We start from the raw sequence: 17,184 nt of genomic DNA on the forward strand, positions 1-17,184 counted from the left end.
TGAATGTCGGGCTCCTCGCTCATTCTCGCTGCTGTAAAGGCTGGAATTGCCGAAACGCTGGGCTTTCCGTGGGCGCGCCGCCGGCAGCGCCACGCGGGGGCGCCGCGGGGCCGGGCCCAGGTGCGCGGGGCGGGAGGAGGAGGAGGAGGAAGGGCAGACAGGCAGGAATATGCCGTGCACGGTTTTCCGTGACCTCAAACGCCTCACGCCCAGAGGTATTCACCGTACGTAATACACATCGAGTCTTAATTCGGACACACCCGCAGTATCGTATTGTGTGTTTGGGAGTTAACAGATAAATTAAGCAACGGCTGTGTGGCAGGACAGAATTGCATGCACATTGCTCTTAGCAGGTTTCCTTTAAAATATATTTTTGTTTTTATTAAGCCCATTTTTTTTCATAATGAAATACTGTATCTAGGCCAAATTCTGCACTTATGTGTTTAAAGAAACGCTGATTTTTTTCAAGTCGCGACTCTTGACACTGACATTAGATAGTACCACTTCCTCCTCTGGGGTGGCTTTTAGAATAGTATATGAAAATTTGCACAGAAGACCTGAACAGGACCATACGTGTTTTAAATGCTCTATATAAGCATAGCCGATGTTCTGCTTTAGTTTACACCACTATAAATGCAGACTAAATCTCACTGGCAGAATAAACTAGATTTGAATGTGACAGTGTTGGACAACCCTTTCTCCTGTTGAAGGCGACTTTGGCAGAACCAAGCCTTTAGGTTAGAATTGCATATGAAAAATGGGAACAGAACCTGACTGGCAGGGATTTTTCTGTTTGTTTTTAACATCTGCAGCCCAAACATTCAGCCTTAAGAAGACTAAGGCTAGGCCCCTGAATCCAATAACTCTGAGAGTTACCTAATATGAAACACTAGACCCATATGGAATTTAGGCTATGTGAGTTGAGGCTTACACAGCTATATTGCAGCACTCTAAAATACTCCAGTCTGCTTTTCCAAGGTGTCCTATTGTTATGGGCTCTTACACTTAGTGACTTGGCATTAGTCATACAATTCTCTGAATCTAGATAATCTCTTTGTAATATTCAAGTCTCAGCAGCCATTGCTTCCTAAGTTATTTTCCAGTCCTGTCTGATACCTGTGTGACTTCTCTTCCTAGGCTTGTTTCCACAAGATATTTAATAGTATTACTCACCTCTAGCAAATTAATGGTATCAATGATTATGTGTACACAGATGTCTTGGTGTTTTGCTGAACTAGGGTCTACTTTTCTTGATATGATTTTTGAAAATAGTATAGGGCTTCTGCAACCCTTTAAGCAGATGTTCTGGGATATTTTGTAAGAATTTGACTGGAAACAGAGCTTTGCTGGTGGGTTAGAGTAGGTATTGGAGTGTGGAGAGAAAATTAAATATATAGCAACTTTGAAATGAATGCCTATGGTTCCAGCATTCTGGGTGCTATGCTAACAAGCAAGCTAAACTTGGATGTTCCCAGCACTCCAGTTTGGAATAGCTCCCAGCTTTGGAATATAACATGCTTGCATTTGTATCTGGAATACAACTGGGATACTCATGTTCAATAATCAGAAGGAGGGAGTGTGAGTGAGGGAAACAGCTGCATATCTCTGGCACTAGGCTTTGCATACTGACCCTTGTTGTGTAACCTCCATGCTCCAGAAGTTTGAATTCGTTTCAGGAGGTTGGCATGCATTTAGCTGGGAAAAGTGTTAGCTACTGAATTATTCCAATTACATAAATAGAGTAAGGGAAACCATTCTTTTCTGATTCTGAGAGTGATCTTAAGCAATAAGCAGTTCTCTCCCATAACAAATGCAAGTACAACTCAAGCTGTTTGTGCTATCCTTCCCCTTCTCCCAAAGTGGATTTGGCCAATGCCTCTGTCTAGAAGAGTGATGAAAGTGGATGGTCATGATAGCTAGAAGAAATTGTTACTGTGTGGGGAGATAAAAGGTTTAATAAAAAGAACTTGGAGTAGAACTAGCCAATGGCTTGGAAAGAATAAGAAGCTGTTGCAGCGCCAAAGGGGAGTGGAAACGATAGCAGGTCAGTAATGCTTGCTATACCATTTCTGAAGTGTCATAACCTGGGTAATCAATCATAAGGCTTTATTTTGTGGCCGTTGGTTGCACAGGGTTCCTGAAGGCTGGATTCCCACTGCTTGCATTTTGTAGTGAGATGCTGATTTTTGCAGGAGCCAAGCAGGGAGAATCCTCCCTAAGATAATAATTTGGTACACTATTCTACTTTCTGCAAGCTGGAGCATTGTGGCAGCATCTAGGGTATTCTTTGTAGATGTTTTTATTCTATCAGACTTGTTCTAGTGCTTTTAAATAGTATTTCATAAGAACTTTAGCCATAGACTAAATACCAGATGACAAGAAACATTCTGCTGCATTTGAGATCAGCAAACTCTTTGGGTTTTGCAAGTGTATGCAAAATTCAACATACATATATAAAACACTGTTCTTAGTAGGTGGTTGATCTTTCACACAGCTTTAGGAAGTTTTGCCCAGTTTAAAAACTGTAGTGCTTGATCATTCCTGGGCCTGACAGGTGCCAAAATATTCTAAGTGCTCTAAGGCTCCCTTTTGCAGGTTTCTTTGAGTTTGGTGTTTTTTTTTTTTTTTTTTTTTTTTTTTTTTTTTTTCCTGATGCTGAAGATGCTTGTGCCTTCTTTTCTCAGATACAGGCTGGCATGCTCCTAGGTGGCTGTTGACCTTTAGAACAAACAAGAAAATCCCCATCACAAGCAGGTACAGGAAGGAATAGCAAAGCAGGGAACTTGGCATGTGCCACAATTGACCTGATGGAGTCTTGTGTGATGATGTGTTTTTGGACTTGTTCTGCTCTCAGCTCTTGGGTAGGAATCCTTTCTGTCCTGTCAGCCTGGGATCTGAAGATAGGTTAAATACGTATTTATGAGTGCTACTTGTAGCACTGTGAGGGAATGTGTGGTTGATGGGCAGGCTGGTTAGGAAGTCGGAGCCTCTATAGCCTATCTTGGCTCACTGGAAACTGGCCTGTATCACTAATACACATGAAAGATGAGAATCTGTCCCTATGTCTATATATATGCCTGGTAAATTCTGCACTAGGAGTCTTTCTTGGAATGGCACAAGCATTCCACAGGATAGTCTTAGAAACAGCCTAATAAGAATCATCAGTGGGAGCAAAGGTCTGGGCCTTGCATCAAGTAGTGTGCCATCAGCCTGTTACGTCTCTTGGGATTTCATAATAAACTTTGACAAGTCCTTCTTACATGCTTTCTGCTGAGGCAGCAATGAGTCCCAGTGTGAGCAAAGGCCTGTCAACTCTAGCAAAAGCCTGAGCCAGTAGAAGACTTGACACAAGGGCATAGATGTGTGAGGAGAGTGGCTAGAGCAAGAGTTGTGTGGCAGAGCTTGTTGTTAGAGACGTGGCTACTGCATTTGAAGGAGGCGTCCTGACAGCAAAGCTGATCCACCTTTGCTTAAAAAACAAGAGGCAAACAGAAAAGTTCAACAAATAACACACTGCTCATGGCAATGCTGATTTTATGTAAAGGATGTTACAAATGTGGTAATCCCTGTTAAAAAGGGATTATTAAAAATTATTCTGAATTCTGGCCTGAGATCTGTTTGGCTTGAGGAAGTTTATATCAGATTATTTCCACAGGCTCTAGTTGGGGAGGCTTGGGAGCAAGTAAATCAGGGTGGCTTCATTGTGACATTGACTGCAATAACTGACTCTGATGGGTTCCCAGGATCATTTTATGTAATACCAGTACTACATTTCACTGAAATTTGTAGTCATCAACTTTTAAAGTTGACCTAAATTGGTATTTTAGGCAGGTCAATCTACAACTTTCTATTGTTTCTCTCCTCTACCAAGAAAGTTTGATGGAAAATGGAAGAACGAGTTCGTGACACTTTTGAAGCTGTTTCTGTTTAGCAGGATTTAAGACATAGCTAAAATAGACTTATTTCCTCCTTTCTACCATTTGCCTCTGGTGTTTGGCCAATCAATGAAATAACATGAGCTAGTGCCTTCTTATCCTCTCACTAATTCTAAACTGCTGTTTATGTGGATGTTTTTCCAGTGCAACCACCCCATCAGATTTTATTCTTCTTAGTTTAAATTTTTACAAAGGGGAAAATATTTTAAGTTACAGATGGTTTTGAAAATAATGGAACAAAATACAAGGAAAAAGAAAGAGAATGCAATACTATAGTTCTATAGTTCTTTTGTGTTTATATGGAAGAGAGGGTGAAACCACTGAAGGTGTTATTAAAATTATTTTAAACACCTCTTGAAATTAAAAGCATTTCACAAATAATATTGAAGTAAAAAACCCAAAACATTAGCAGGTGAGATATTTTCATGCTGAGTCTAATGTTCCATGTAGTTAAAAAGACTGGTTTTGTTGTTACCTGTATAATTCTTGTATGTACTACAAAAGCGGCCTACTTATGATAGTGTTTGTTCCAAAGACCAAAATTCACTCTGTAAACAAGAAAACTTGACTACTGAAAGAAAACAATTGCAGTCATCACATTTAAGCTGCGTCCGGACTGCTCACTTCTGCCTACTCTACTAAAAAAGAAATTGCCATAGTGGAATAAGCAGATCATCACAGCAGAATACTCATTCCTTTCTTTGAGGTGGTGTCATCAGTAAGGAAGGAAAGGTGAAGCAGTTCAAATCAACAGCAGATTCAAACTTAGCACTTTCTTTGGATGAGTGCGGCAGTTTGTTTTTCTCAGGTAGAGTGCTATTCATTATGCTCAATCCGGATGTTAAACCTGTCTTAGAATCATAATTATATTGTGTACTCTGGGCTTATTAGAGATAAGATTGGTTAGCAAGGTATTACATTCCATTTTCTCATCATGGGCAGGAGGAAGTCATGTTGTGCCACCTTTGGGACCACATTTGAAGTTTTTGTTTAAGGGTGGTTAGAACCATAGGTAGAAAGTATGTCTGGACTCCATTCAGAGTAGCAAGGAGGAACTTTTATAGGGGGTCAGGCCTTCTATTGATTGCTCCCTAAACTATATCACCTGCTCCCTCCATGGTTTAAGTCACCTTAGAAACTCACTTTCATCCTTGCACTAGGATGCACTTACCAAGAGGATGGAGACAGCATTATTTCAGGTGAATCAAGGTACTACCTCTGTATCCCATTGGTGGATGTAATATAAAAACATTTTTTCCTACCTTTAATCCAGGAAAGAGTGAAATGGACTCCCAAAGGGTTCACCTATTCTTTAATTTTTAATTTTTTTATTCTTTTATTTTCCTTTATTATTTTTCCTTTTATCTTCTTTTCCCCCCAGCTAGTTACTCAAGAAATAAGTCAGACAGACCTGAGTCCAACTCTGAGTTCCAACTCTGTTGTAATTTCATAATAAGCTTTGACAAGTTGTTCTTAAGTGCTTTCTATCATGTCCTTCTTTATGGGAATTCAGTTCTGTACCATCTAAATTTTACCTATGACTTCCCTCAAGGAAAGGGCAACCGTAGTTACTGAATGTGTGTTCTTTAGAGGATGTGTCTGTTTTATTAGATTCCTTTTCCTACTATTACTGTGGTTTTGCAGTGGCTACCGGAAACACTTGTACTCTCCTTGTTCATAACATTACTTGCTATTGTTGGGGAAATTTAAAAACAATGCATGACAAAGAAACCTCTGGCAGCCACACTAAATAGATTTTCAGCTGCTTGTTAAACTGGGGCCAGGCTTGAGCCAGAGTCCAGAAATGTACACAACTTCTGTCTCCCCAAATTTTAAAAGCTTCAGATTGAAGTCTCCATGTACTTCTTACTAGTAGAGACTCCTCTTCAGTGTTAAAATGTAAAATGTATTTATTTTATCAGAACATCCCATTAAAAATAAAGGGCTTGAGTCCAGACATCAGCATACAAGTAATTCAGGTGTACTTGATAGAAAATTAAATAGTGCATACAATAAATAAAACTGCGTAACAAAATCAGACCTGAAATCAAGATAGGCTAAAGACACCCAAAAATTGTTGCTATAGTTTTAGAGGAAAAAATCTGCTTTAAAAAAAAGCTAAATATTTGAGGTCCCTTTTATGAATACTATTCCCAGAATTGTGAAGAATGAATTGTTGGCGCCGATTTTTACACCGTGTAACTCCATAGTTATCTTTGTTATGCTGACTACGAATTTTTTTTTTGTGATGTGTCTGTAGAAGGCTGGTGTTGAGTCTATAACACTGACACTCTGATATCTTTTCCTTCTCTTTCAGCTAAGGAACTATTGGTAAAGATCAAAGAAAGGGAGGAGGAGAGCTGACAAGAAACAGTGTATGAGAGATGCCTGCACAGCTTTAATAAATAAAAAGGGGTTAAGGCTTCAAATCTCTTGCAGGATATCTGTGCATGTGGGGCCCTGTTTTGCTGTAACAAGCTACATTACAGCACACTGTCTTATTTAGACCTATATGAATCTGATACTTGGAATTTTAATATATATGAATAAAAGAAAATTGTAAATCACTGGAAATATCTGAGAATATTAAGCAGTTGTTAATCTACCAGAAGCCACTTCTTTTTCAGCTGTTTTTTATGGTTTTTTTATGTTCCCCTCTACAGCAAAATTAGATTTGTGGCTTTTAGTGTCAGTGTCTAGTTTGTTTCACTTTCCAATTCACAAGAGTTGAGGAATGTATAATAAGAACCTCACTTTCCCTCCCTCCAGGAAACAGCAACTCTACGTTGAAACTTAACAAGATAAAAAGGAAAGCGGAAGATAATAAATACAAGGTAAAAATTTTTCACAGTTTGAAATATTGTCAGCTAAAATAAGGCTTTTCAGGGTATACAGGAATACTGCAGAGACCTCACAAAAAGTATCAATGTGCTTGTGTTATGTAAATAGTAAAAATGTTTGAAACAGAGGTGGATCAGGAGAGCAGCATTATGATCCGTGAGACATGACACTTCCCAGTACACTGAGAAGATATGACATTGTGTTTCTTCTACTTGGGTAGAGACAAGCTACAGTTCTGTACGAGGGGCTGGAGTTGAGGTGGTGGACTCTCTTCTAAAGCCCTGCTCACTCTGATCCTGTAGTTGCATCGTGCTTAGGCCCTATGTTAATGCTATAGATGTCACCCCAACAGATTTATGTCAAAACTTACCTTCCTTTTTCAAAATTTATGTGTTGGCTGTTGAAACATTTGGCAAGCTCTTGTTAAGAATATGCCCGCTCGGCATATTCTTTTAAGAATATGCCCACCTAGGGTTTTTTTAATGCCATATACTTTTAAATTATTTAAATTTTCTTGCAGCGTCCTTGCTATGTTTCAGGTGAGTGTGAATAAAACTAACAGTAGCTAAGTACAAATGTAAAAGTCCTGAAGTTCTGACTTATTGTATATGTGAGTGAACTGAGTGTGTTTCAGCTTTGTTGGTTCTTCAGGATGTAAAACAATAGTAACATTACTGATTAGTGACTTATGGTACACAAAAATCAGAAGAAAGATTAATCTAAAATTTAGTTCATAAATGATCTACCAATGATGTACTGGTGTATATGTGAAAATGGAGATATCTATGGTTATTACATTCATATGGTGTGAAATTTTTAGTAATATAGGTTTGTGATGTCCCCCCTGCTTGCAAATAGTGGACATGTAAACAAGTTGTGTAGTTCATTACAAGCAAAATACTAGTCAGTGCTCTGTGCCTTTTCTTTCAGCTAAAATGGTAATCTAACTTGTGGGATTCTACATGAAAAACATTGTGGGAAAATTATATGGACATGTGAGCAATGTCTTTGTTGTCAATGTCTAATGTCTTTGTTACCGCAGGTGAGGCTTCCCACGGCTCTGATATGGCAGCTCTGTCCTTGGGCATCCTGGAGATTCCTCTGAGCAAGGCAGTACTGTTGGCTGGTTCTCCTAGCCAGGAACGTGGGATCTGCCTGGGAAAAGGGCTGTCAACAATCCAAGGTCATCTGTGCCTGTTCTCACTATTTGTTGCTTTTGCTGGTAGTTGATAAAGGCCCAACATCTGAAAAACAGCCAGGGAAGCATCCCTTTTTTCCAATACACTCCCTGCCAAGCTGCACCAAGAGCTCTTTGCCTGCAGAGCAGGAATAGGCCTATATATCGAACAAAACAGGACCAGAGGGACTCATTAAACTCCTAAAAATGACCTCAAACTGGGTTTCTTAATTATCTGAAAATGTCACCAGTTCGCATTAAAAAATCTCTGGGCTTTCTAGAGCTTGGCTGAATTTTGGTACCTTCTCTCAGTAACACAAATGTGTCTCCTGTTCTACAGTGTGATACAGTCCTAGGTTATTTTTTTCTTACGTGTGACGCAAAATCATTATATCCCACAAGTGAATATTGCCCAACCTACAGTAAGTGCTCAAGTGTTTGCCATTAAGCAAATATCACGGCAACAAGAAAAGTCGAACCAGAAATACTCATAGTGGCCAGATGGGGTGTAGGTTGCTAGTCCGTGGTCACCAGTTCAGGTGCACGCTGTGCCGTTTGTTTCTTTGCAGCACACACATCTTATGCTGCAAAGATGTGCTCATGACAAGTCGGCAGTTTGTGGTTAGCTTTTCCTGTGAGCAGTGAGAGTAATGAGCAGGAGGGTCTGAAGTCGCATTCAATGTCACCTGGACCACTACAATGTTAAATAATATAATGTAATATGATAATGGAAATGTTCTTAAAGATTACTTCCCAGAACTGTTTTGGGATAGATCTCAGCATCTTGGCAACTCTCCAGCTGCCAGAAAGCTTATTTCTCCTAAGCAGTGCCTGTAACCAAATGGCTTAGATTGCTTTGATGGAAGGGATGCTTCCCTCCGGGGATATATGCCTGGCACAGTACCTAAGTTGACCTAGTAGCTAGAGTAGGCAATGTTTTGGAAAGAGGAACCCTAGACAGATCTTAAATTTTAACTTTTTGCAAACTTCTGATAAATTCTTAATGAATGGGAAACTGCTGCATTACACTTGTGTACCTGTCCTCACTGTAACAATTATACTCTTTCTATTCTCCGTTTGTCTTCCTTTTCTCTTTAGCCCCAGTATTGGAATGTTTTATTTTGTAAAATAGTTGAGCAAGAGAGATTTTTTTGTCTTTACTTTTTCAAGTTCAGCCCAGCAAGATTGCTATTTCTACTTCTGTTAACATCTCTCAAACATCACTACTTCCATTCTTTTATTAAGTTGTGAATGAAATTGTTTTTCTAGTTTTCTCACTTTTACTGCTTTGACAGTATTGTGTGGTAGTTTTCTTTAGCTGAGTTTCTTCTGGATGCATAAAAGCAAATAATGGGGATGCAGGCTTGGTTTAGGTGGTGCTTGTTTGTGTTTTCAGAGGGATAGAGGATGCCTGAAGGGAGACAAGACCTTTGAGAGTGGGAGAAAAGTATGAGATGACGAAGCTGACATTACTATCAGACAAGAAGAAAACTTCTTTGCTCGGTTCTGCTCTTGTTGGCACCTAATTTACACTGAAGCAATTTCGTGAACTTCAGTGAGTTTACTTTTGAGAGTGAGATCAGGATCTGAGAGTTGAGATCGGGATTGACACCTCTTAAATCACTTGGGTCATGTTCCATAATTCATTCGCAAGCTCCTTTAATTAGTTGCAGGTAAACCCAGGCTTCCTGGAGTTCGCTGCCTCCCCAGGAATGGGCTCTGCCTGCGCCCTACCGCGCTCCGGGGTCCAGCCTCCGGCTCCTGTCTCATCGCAGGGCTGCGTGTGCGGTGAAACGCGGGTCAGGCTCTCCCCCCGCGGCTCCCTGTGCCGGACCGGGACGGGGGCCCGGCTCCCGGCGCGCCAGAAGTTGCTGTGTGGGAGAGGAGCGGGGCTGTGTAGGGCCGGCCGGGCGGTCCGGCCGCCGCGCGTTATGTAAGGGCGCAGGGGCTGCGGGCCGGGATGACTGACAGGGAGAGGGAAATTCCTGGGGGAGGGGGAGCGGCGCTGCCTGAGCCGCTGCCAGAACCGGCGGCTCACGGAGACCTGGCGAGGAGCGCGGCTGTGCGGAAAGGGAAGCAGCGCGGGAGGGACGCTGCCGGGCAGCGTGCGGTGCGAGCGGGCGGCGCTGGCTCGTTCCCCCGGCGGGGCACGCCGCCTGGGAAACGGGGGGACAGCGGCGGCGGTGCGAGGGGACGGGAAGCGAGCCCGGCTTCCCCTCTCCCGGAGCGGCGCGTTCGAGCGGGGCCGGAGCGCGGCGGGGAAGTGCAGCGCTGGAGCCCAGGGTGCCCCCCGGGCGCGGCGGCGGCCCCGCGGCGGCGCTGCCCCTTTAAGACCTGCTCGCCGCCAGTTCCAGGGAGAGGGAGTGACCTCTGGGCTTTGACAGCTCCCCTAATAACTAGCAGCGCCCCGGCCCCGCCCCCGCCGCGCCATTGGCCGCCGGGCCGGTATGCCGCGCTGCCATTGGCTGGCCGCTTCCCCTGAGCGAACCTTTAGAACTCCGAGACACAATATTCTGTTACATTGTAGCAAAATGGCGACTGTCATTCACAACCCCCTGAAAGCGTAAGTAGGAATCAAAAATGTACATATTCCGCGTGGTTTAAATATGAAAAAAGGCGCCTTTCCGGCGCCGGCTGCCAGCCGGAGCTGGGTGCCGGCAGCCTCCCGGCGGGTCCCTCCTCCCGCCCTCCTTTCTGCCCCAGCGACTCGCTCGTGTTTTTTGTGCAACACATCGCCGCGGCTCGCGCCGAAATTAACGAGGAAAAAATTGTTGGGTTAATTGGCGCCGGGGCGGGGGGCGGTGGACCGGGGGGCGGCGGCGGGGAGCCCGCCCGGCGCTGCCGGCGCTCAGCGCGGGGTCGGCGGCGGCCGCGTCCCGCGGGGGTGCGCGCACTTGACAGCGTCCTGCCCCCGCTGCCCCGGCGGGCTGGCCCCGCCACCGCGCTCGGCGGGGCACGGACCGGCCCGCGGGGGCGCTCGGTGCCTCCGCGCTCCCATCGCGGCTCGGAGTTGCCTCCGCAAATCTTTGGGGAGTTGGGATGTCTTGACGAAGCAACCCCGCTCGCTTCCCGGCTGGGCGGTGGGAAGCGGGGCAGCGGGGGCTCCGCCGGTGCGTCTCGGCGCTCGTGCAGGGGAGGGAGCGAGGAGGAGCGGCAAGGAAGCCGACTTGGGTGAAATGAATGACTCGGGACTGCCGATCGCTGATTTTGGGCAGGAAGTCGGGAGATCTGTTTTGCATATGACAGGCTTTCGCTTTTCAAAGTGGCAAAGAGAGTTGATCGTGTTTCCATCTTGAGAGCGGGCGCAAGCCGCCGAGGGCTGCACGGATGGGTTCTGACCCCAGTTTGAGAGAGGGAGGGACAGGTACTTTTGCTGCGGAGGTATTCCGGTTTTCCCGGTCTGGAAATAAGGCTGATTTCTGAGGGACACCGCGGCAGCCGGTTGTCGTCTTCTGGATCGCGTCCTTTATTTTCCTTGTGGTCTGCAGCGCACGCCGCTAATCCCCGAAGGCATTAGGGAGAGTGGGATTTGGCACCGTATGTGGGGAGCGGAGCTGCCTTAACCTTTTTCAAACGACTTCCCCGCTAACGGGGGCAGCGCTCTTGCTAGTAAAGCAGGGAAGCAGAGTACCTGGCGGTGACGCTTCGCTTGCACTTTCTGGCTGCGCTGAGTGGGTGTTTTTATACCTTTGAGTTTTGTGAGATGAAATTAGGGCTGCGAGGTTTCTTTCTTTTTTTTTTTTTTTTTTTTTTTCTCAAGTCCCTCCGGCTGGAGTTGGAAAAGCACTTGAAGGTTTTTCCAGGGATTTCTGCCGCTGTCTCTCTGCGATCCAGAGGGAAAAGAAAGCCTCGAGCTGGGAAGGGGTGCTGACATATTTACCAGCTCTTCTGCTCCGTCCTGGCAGAAAAACCTTTGCTTCATTTACTCGCCCTCTCGGATATAAAAATCCACGGGGAGAGGGAAGCGCAGTTGCAGGGGGTTAATCAAAGAAGTCCGAGTGTCTTCATGGGTGGGAGGCGAGGGACTGAACGCGCTCTGAAAACCGCGCGGCAGAGGCAGCGGCCCCCACCCCCCCGTTGGACGGCAGGTTTGACGCTTGTGCAGGCGACAGCGATTCCTCTCCGTGCCCCTCCCGGCCGCCGGGCGCTGGCAGCTCACTCCGGGGCCGCACCGCCCGGCTTTGCACCTGGGCACGGAGCACCGCGGATGGGAGCGCTGTTCGCGCTTACTGCCGGTAGCGGGGAAGCCCGGGCTCGCCTGGATCGGCGGGTGGGAGGCGGGGAGCTCCCGGGAGCGGCCACGGGAGCACGGCTGCCGGCCCCGGCCCCCGCCCCGCCGGCGGACGGGACCTTCCCGCCTCGCCTCGCACTTCGTGGTACCGTGGGGCTCCCGGCGGTCGCGGCGGATCCTGCCGAAGGGCTGCTTGCGCCGAAATGAATCCGGGCCCGATCCCGCTGCTGCTGAAGTCGGGGAGGACAGGATGAGGCCATTTATAATTAGCTCTCTTCTCCTCCTCTCGCCCCTGGGGGGTGTGAGAGGAGGAAACAATAGACATCAAGTGCTGGGTTCGCTTTTCTCTGTGTGCCTTTTAAAGAAGGCTATGTGGAGGAAGCAGAATTGGTACTGGCTGTCTGACACCATCTGTAATTTTGTTGACAACTTGTTCAATAAAACATTTTATAATTTTCACTTATTCTTTAAAGTTGCTGATCGGAAAACAATACACATGTAAATAAATTATGCATGGGATAAATTAGGACAAAAGCAGTAGGACACATAATAGGAAAGGGATGCAGTGCACAGTGTTTTATCCTCATGTGTCCTTCCTGACAATGAACGGGAGCTGAATGACATTTGCATTTCCTCTGTCTGCGTTTTGATTGTATCTCAGAACCCACAAACGCCCCCTACAGAAACCGGCCACACAAAGGTTTTGCTCCGAAATGGGGGACAATGTAGGGACTGAGAAATCCGGGCTCAGGTATCAAGCAGCTCCTTGTGTGTGCTTATGCGTTTCAGAGTGTCCAATATTCAGTTTATCTCTGGCACTTGGACACACATGTGCCTTGTTCATGCTAGAATAGTCTCTCTGAATAATGTATTCTACTACCTGAGCATCTGTGGGAATGCATTTCATAGAATAGCTCGGTGCGTGGAGTCCCTTATTAATGATTGGTTTCTTTCTATTCAACTTGCCTCTTTCTCTGTCCAGCACTCTCTTATTACTTTCTGCTTCTCTTTTGGTGCTTTCATGCCTTCTCCCTTTCACTTCCTCTGGTGAACCAGTTAACCTGACATGACTGCCTGTTATTGCTGCCATTTATTAGCTTGTTGTTTACCAACACGGTGCTGCAGATAAAAATATCTGAGATTTAAGTTTAACAGATCTGCAAGGTAAAGGTGGCAGGTGTTGGGACAAGCACATGCTTCTTCATCTGTAGAAATGGTGATATTCTGACAGCTTTGATGGGACAGAAGTGGATTCGAAGTGCTGAATTTGTTGCTGTTGGGTTTTTTTCCTCACTAGTTTGTGTATGTATCTCCATGTTTTTTGTTTCCATCTTCTTCTCCTTTGGATATTTTAATATGAAGACATTTGAGTGCAGTAGAAGAAACAAATACATTTAAAAAGTATTCTGAATTACTTCAAATGTCAGTCAGAAATCTCAATGGACTTTGTAAACATTAATTAATTAAACCTCTCAATGCCCCTGTGAAGAAAGGATTATTGCCTTTGTTTTATGGATGGCTAAACTAGGACAAAGTGGTTCAGAATCTGTCTAAAAGTTGAAGTCTAAAATGCAGGCATTCAACTTCAAGTTTTATCATTTAGTCCCATTTCCTCCATCTCTGCCTTATTAGTGATGTGCATATGGTACCATAATGCACTTAATGTAATTAAGACCTTGTAATTTACACAGTCTTGTCTAGAAGCAGAGCTGGTTTCCTCCCACCCCTTCTCTGTCTTTACTCCCACGAATGACTTTTATTTCAGGTTGCCAATTAAACACACTAAGTGGAACATAGGTTAGGTTGCTGTCATTTCAGCCTGTGAGATCCCCCATGCTCTATAGCACTCTGCCTGGACACTCACCAGAGGGCTGTTGCCTCCCAGCAGTTCAGCAGTGCTGGTGCTCTCCTTTTTGCGCAGGACAGCCTCTGGGACAAAAGAAGCTAACTCAGGCTCAGCTGCTAGGCTAGCTCACTTCTGTGCTGCCTGCATTGTTGGATAACTTTGATGTGCTTGGGGACACTTTTTCTCTGCCAGGTGTTTGGGGAGCAGATCATCACAGATTTGTGTGCACTGTGCTGGAGCTGATCTTCCAGGCCTGTTCTGTCTCTGCATTCCCACTGCAAACACACAGCAGCAGTTGGGTTTTCAATTGCTGTGCCTTCTCAGATAAAATTGCCTTGACAGCCAACTCCGACCTTTGGGCTGCCAAATGACCTTCCTTGTGATGATGAATTCTGTGTCATGAGACACCTGTGAAGAAGTGGTCTGTGTTTCCATCCCTGTTTCATGTTGGCAAGAAACCAGTGTGGGTCTTGGGGTCTTGTATGGCAAGAGAATTTCATTAGTGGTTACTCTGGCTTGAACTCAGGCTGGGGACTCTTAACTGGAAGGTCCTGTATCCCATTACACAGCCCTGAAACAGTACTATGTCCTGATTAAGTGCTGATGAAGACTGATTTTTTTTTTAAATTTTTTTTGTGGACATTGTTGCATAAGCATCTGGTTGCTGATTTTTAATATTAAAGTGAAAGTATAATGTACAGTGCTGCTTTCAGCAGGTGGAAGCAATAAAATAGACAGACATGTTGCCAGTTGAGTGTTTACAAGTGATGTGGAGGTGATTTTAATGTGGCCTCACAAAAGGGAATTTTCTTCTGCTTGAGAGAACAGGGTTTGTTTGGCACATTAAACCATGTACCAAAATCTTTACAGCAATTCCAGTGTGGCTCTGATGTTACTTAAAAACATAAATGAGCTCGAATGTGATACACTTCAAAACAAAACTGTTGTCCACATGAAAATCATATTTTGAACTATCTCAGCAGCAGCTTTCAGAAAAAACAGGATCAATGTTACTGTGTTTACACAGGAAAATATAAGCATAAAACCAAAGTCATTGGAAGGCAGAAAAGGCAAGAAGACCTGAGGATACACTGGTTTTGAATGAAAGGCTCTGATAAATGGCGTGTTGCTTGTTACAGTGTTATGTCTGATTCCACCACTCACTTATGCATGATTAGTTGTTGCAATGCTTTTGTAATTTTGTTTTGTTGGTCTTTCAGTCTTTCACAGTCTGTCTAGTTGTGTGGATGGAGGGAGGTTGTATCTCAAAATTGCCACTGAAGAAAAAGTTTTTAAAACATATTATTTCTGGTGTGTGAAAGCAATTCTGAACTGTCTGGGTTGTCCTACAGAGACCCAAAAGTATGGTTTTTTTGGAGAGTGTTATAATTTCAAGGAAAGCACATGTCCAATGGGCTGTATGCATGATACCCATTAGATAGGATTCACAGTGTATGAGTGGGAATACTTTACACAGAAGTCAGGTACACAAAGCAAAGTGGGGATCTGTGTCAGTCTGAGTCATGGGGAAGCTAATGTGGCTCATCTTTGTGGAGCCTAATGAAAATTGATTTCCTTCTCTGCTTTCTTAAAATTGGAAGCATGGTATTTGAAGGTTGCTCTCAAGAGCAGACTTTGTCCATCTTATGTGTCTGTCTTCTGCAGCTTATGACAGTTGGCTGTACCTCTTCTGTCCTGAAATGAGGCATTCCAAAGCCCCCACTGGCTGTGAATAAACCTTCTTTCAGCATTGTAATTTGCCGAATCTGGAATTTTCTCACTCTGGATTGTCTTTCATGTCAGAGCTGAATTTCTTTGCTCAGTAGATCAATTTTACAATCTTGGTATTTATTCTGGGCTCATCACTGTGTTGTCTGTATGTGATGTTGCCTTGAGCAAGAACCATTCCAGTATTGTTTATCCCCGAGGACTTGTAGGAGTGGAATGAATCTGTTCCGGGAGTTGATGTTTTTTTCCCTTGGAGAGACCAACCTCTGATCTGAGGTTTCCCTGTCTGGGGTGACATACTCCCTTGTGCAGACAAGCAGCACCAAGGCAAAGTTGCTTGAGGCCTGTTCTGAGGGCTTCATTAGGACTGTGCTGTTCTTCTAGCTTTGCCTGGTAATTTTGCCCAAGATGCAGAGACTGAGTGTGTTAATAACTTCCTTAGTGCAGGTCCCAGTTTTTGCACTGGTTTGTTTCTTAAAAGGAAAGTTATCAACACAATCTAAAAGGAATCATGCTTTAAGAATACTTACCTTTTTTAAAACAATTTTCAGATGGTAATGCTTCTTTATTTTAAATTTCTCTACAATTTGCGGAACAAACCCATATACGTTGGACAAGTGCATGAGAAGCAGAAAGTGGTTTTCTTCTTTCTTATTTCAAAAGAAAGAAGAGAGCTGCACAATGTGTTTTTACTGTCCAAGCTGAGTGACATGTAAAACAAATGTTATAAGTGAATTCTTGAATATTGAAAATTTTAAATCTTTATTTTTCTTTATTAGGTTAAATTATTCAAAGCATGATACTTTTTTTATTGTTATATATGGTTTATTTCCCAGCAGAGCATATTTTAACCACAGTTTCCCAGCACATATCTCAGAAAAGAATAATGCAGTGTCTCAACAGCTGCTGGCAAGTATCCTTCTCACACCACCGTCCTCTCCAGTAGGGGAATAGCAGGAGTATGTCAGCACGTGTCTCAGTTTTCAGGTTACCTGCCTGAGCCAGGTGCGGTCAGAGTCATGATTCCAGCAGCATGGAAGGTTTTACTGGCACTCCAGCCTGGTCTGAGGAGAGGCTTCACAGGGAGCCAGTGGAGCAGCAAGAGCAGGGGAGGGACAGGTACTGATAAGTGTGCACTAGGTGGCTGTGATCAGCAGTGTGTGCTTGCCAAATCCTGATGCATTAATTTCATGTTCTGCTGAGCTGTAGCTGGGAGAGAGTCTTCCGCTCAGGTGTGGATGGGGACACTGACTACATCACTGTTCTTCTGGTGAGAAAGGCTGGAAGTGATATTTAATGTCACAGTCTGTTGTGACAGAACTGATCCAGCCTGAGGATCATCTCTCCATTCATACAAAACTGTGAGTCCTATTAGTCTGATAACTTTCCACTTGCTTTCTGATAGCTTTCATAAATGAATATAAAA

The 17,184-nt window shown here is 44.3% G+C and overlaps 1 protein-coding gene across 5 annotated transcripts in view; it reads left to right on the plus strand.

The window, feature by feature from the left end:
• Window positions 1-17,184, plus strand: part of DPF3 (double PHD fingers 3) — a 177,866-nt gene that overhangs the window by 14,387 nt on the left and 146,295 nt on the right. For 4 of the 5 annotated variants that reach the window (XR_010743824.1, XR_010743825.1, XM_066321313.1 and 1 more), the window contains exon 1: window positions 10,491-10,516. The exons of the other annotated variant lie outside the window; for it this stretch is intronic. The gene's annotated coding sequence lies outside the window, so the exon portion shown is untranslated. Of the gene's footprint in view, window positions 1-10,490; window positions 10,517-17,184 lie in introns of those variants that run through there. 5 annotated transcript variants of the gene reach the window in all.

The sequence above is a fragment of the Sylvia atricapilla genome, chromosome 6, assembly GCF_009819655.1.
Source record: "Sylvia atricapilla isolate bSylAtr1 chromosome 6, bSylAtr1.pri, whole genome shotgun sequence".
Classification (NCBI taxonomy): Eukaryota; Metazoa; Chordata; class Aves; order Passeriformes; family Sylviidae; genus Sylvia; species Sylvia atricapilla.